This window comes from Tauraco erythrolophus, chromosome 7 (assembly GCF_009769465.1).
Source record: "Tauraco erythrolophus isolate bTauEry1 chromosome 7, bTauEry1.pri, whole genome shotgun sequence".
NCBI lineage: Eukaryota > Metazoa > Chordata > Aves > Musophagiformes > Musophagidae > Tauraco > Tauraco erythrolophus.
The window spans coordinates 39,791,522-39,795,373 of record NC_141471.1 but is presented as its reverse complement, the minus strand read 5'-3'; positions in this window follow the sequence as shown (position 1 = coordinate 39,795,373).

The following is a 3,852-nucleotide window of genomic DNA, read 5'->3' as shown; positions in this document are numbered from 1 at the left end:
CAGCTGTTCTGTAACTTGAGGAAAAAGAGGCATTAGTCAATCATATCACAATGAAGAGGAATAAAAATATACAACATTTCACTGTGCACTGATATACTTTATTGAGGGCAGAAGTGTGCAGCTTGCATAGCTTAAAAACATAAGCCAGGAAGTTACCAATATTTGCAAAACACTCCTTTTTTCCTCTCTTCCAATCGTAATTTGAATCAAACTGCTGGAGATAAAACGAGATACAAAGGTAGAATATGAAAGCTCTCACTCACATGTCACCTTACAGCTGTTGTGAAACTCTGGGCTGTTACTGTTCTTGTCTGGGTTGCCTCAGCATAGCCCAGAATTCCTTCCTAGGGAAATCTGTCACCACAGCTATTGCATTTCAGTACCCAGACAGTAGCACAGCTCAATCGACGTCTCTAAAGGAGGACCTGGAGGCACTTGCATGTGGACTGAGATGCCCTCAACAGTTCTGTGCTACAGGATTTAGCGTAAAGGTTGCTCTGACCTTCTCCCTGTTCAAACTTCAGGTTAACACACGGAGAAAAATGCTGCTGCTAGTGGTGACACCTCATCTAACAGGACAAACCCCAAACTACAACCATACTGACTGCATCAACTGGGTCTAGGTTTAAAAGTAAGTTCAATAATACTTCAAGCTTTTATGTTCTCCCATTTCCAGTCAGCCGGAAAAGGAATAAACCGGGCTCTTGAGTAAGCGCTGTTAACTGAAAGGTGACCTGTTCTTGAATCTGACCTTTTAGCTCAGTGTCATGGATGGGTTTGGCTCAAAGCATTCATTATGCCTGAGTTGCCAAATTCAAAGAAACAGGTGGATTTAGACTACAAGATGTTTACTTGTGTTATGCTGGAATTCCTTTGCTCTTGCCCGAGGCTCTACTTTGGAGGCCTTCAGAGTTAAAACTGCTACTCTGTTCTTGCCTGAAACATTTTGTTCTTACGTTTCTCTCCTGTCAATGGGAATTATAGGAACCTGAAATGTTGTTCTTGTCTAAATACAGAGCTAAAAATAATTCCATGTTTTTTGACACTCAGAGCATCACTGTCTGCTAGTTTTGTGTGAAAGACAGGCAAACTCAAGGAAAACACACTAGCACCCTTAGCAGAGACCCTTTATTGACCCCCTTGTACAACCTACATGAGGAGAAGGGTCTAGTTCATGGATCTAACCACAGGGGGAAAGTGTAAATGACTACAATGGGGAAACAGCATTGGTACAATCGACCAATCCATTTAAACGGCATACAGGAAGGCAACTAGGAAAAACAGGGGATAGATATTTTCCCTTTGCTTTTTTGCGTAACAACAGGTCATGTTTATATTAGATAGGAGTGTGCTCCACAGTATGGTCCACGATCCACATCCCCTGGCTGTCCCCATACAGAGACCTCCTGGACCACACTACAGTTCCCTTCTGGCCAGTGAGCTGGAGTTTAGTTCCCTTGGATACCAAACACACATTTACACTGTTAATAAAAGCAACAAGTATAATAACAATTATTTTTTAAATGGTACTGAACCATATATTTTCATTTTACTCTTGGAAGAGGTATTATGTAACGTGTTTCTATTGTACGTACATCTACAGCAAAACTTATTTTCTAGGTTTTTAACATTATGTTAAAAAGCAGTATAAGATGAGGATATTCACATCTCTTAAGTTTAATTCCAAACATTTCCTCTCTAAACCAAAAATATTTTCATTCTTCTTTGTGATACATCCCACTTGTGATCAATTATCATATTTGTATACAGTTTTTTTAACATTAAGCTAAATGCTGAAGGAATTATATTCCCAGTGTAGAGTCCAAAATATAATAAATAATACATAATTAAAAAATCTGGCATACTTTTATAATTTAAAATAAAGGAATCACATGTCATTAAAACAGCATTTCACTCAGCTTTTATGCAATTTTAGAAATTATCTTTTCTCACCCTAGATTTGAAAAACGATCAGGGATCACTTAGTGTTCTGCAAGAAGTTGCTACCATCTTTCAGCTGAAAGTTGAAGCATTTTCAAGAATGTCATAGGAAATTTTAAATGACACAGCAGCAAACGGTATTAGATTCAGATGCTATCAAAGATAAAGTAAGTGGTAATTAGGGTGATTGGAGTGAGGCCTGAACGTGGTGTGGAATCTGTAGCACTCAAAGCAAACAGGAACCCCATTAGGAAATGTTTTGGACAATACAACACAGAATGCTGTTTGCATCTTCTGTTGTGACCAATTTTATATGCTTCAAACTAATTTATTATGATTTACCAAGAGCAGGTGACTGGAAGGCTCTGAGCCTATAGAAGGAATAATAGAATAATATTCTATTATTCCTTCCTTTGTCTAAAGTTCAAACAATGTGCTGTACATTTAAAAAAAACCCCAATTTTATGTCCCTTGAAAAAAATCTCAGAAACAAATTACGTTTCATTAACGGTGACCTTCCCCTTTAATAAATACATATGGCTATGACTGATTTATACTACAAATCAGGTCTGGTGCTGATATGGGAAGACTCCCAAATCTTTGTTCTTCTGTGTTAGCAGGATCTTGGAAAGTGTCATCACTACTGGTTTTAACTCCAAATTTGCAAGTGTTCTAACAGAACACTGACAGAAGTTGGCGTTGCTAGTGCACACGGTGTGAGACCATTCTCATTACCTGGCATGGGCTCCCATTCACTTCCGTGAAAGACAGGAGGCCAGCGGGCATGCACGCTCTGCAGAAGACGCTTGTTTAGAAAATTTTGTATGTTACTGTTTTTTGAGGATCAGCTTGGAGACCCACGACAGCAAGTATCAAAGATCTTCTTGGCTAAAACTGACAGTGTGAAAGACTTACTCAGTGCAGTAGGAAGCAAGCAAGTGGAAGCAGGCATCAGTATTTTCTTTCAAGGTAGCCACTGTTGAAATCTGTTGTTTCCCTTCATTTGCTCTTTTCAGCCAGCACTTTTGTCACTGGAATAATAACGAGCTCATCCCATAGCTTTATAAGAGCAGATGGATGCCACTGACATTTTCTATTTCAAAATAAGAAGTTGTTATTCTAATCTAGTTCAGTCTTCTTCCATATTCCACAAAAGTTTCCTGAAGAGTCGTTCTTAAATTTCATTAAAACTAAAAAAAAGTTGTTAATAATTCATTCTCGTTTTCTCATCCAAACTAGACTGTGGAAGGATTTAAGGAAGAGTGTGCCAAACACTGAGGACTGTTTGTATTCCAACTCAATTAGAGCAGTTAGTGCCTAATTAAGTGCTAATTTATGCCCTGTGCAATCTCATAGAAGGTAGAAATTTGGCTCAGGCTAGTTGGAAAACAAAATTTTAGCTATTATATGTGAAAACATCTACTACTTTTATGCATACAAAACCTACTTTGTTTTATATGAGTTGAGTGCGTTGTAAAACAAGGCTAAACTCTTATCCTGGTTTGGCTGGCTTCCTCTTACAGTTTCAAAAGTTTCACAAACATTCATTTTCCTGTATCCTCAGAAGTCATAGAATATCTAAAGACAAACTGTCTGGCAGCCAATTTTCCATGTTTAATTCAAAGGGCAAATTTAACTGTCTTCTGCAATAGCAGAGTTGATAATCTATTGATGCTCACAGTATCTTCATTCCCTGCTTCACAGAATAAATAGAAATTTTAGCTAGAGCTGAATAAACCAGGCACTGGCGGCAACTGTTTGAGCCAGGCTTTCAAAGGAGAGACCTTCCTAACTTCCTTGCATGCTACAGCAAACACAAACATCTTTCTTGTCCATGCAGGAAATGTATCTGAAATTCCAAACAGAAGTAATGTTGAATTTTGGAGCTTGACCTCCACAGAGACCTGTCAG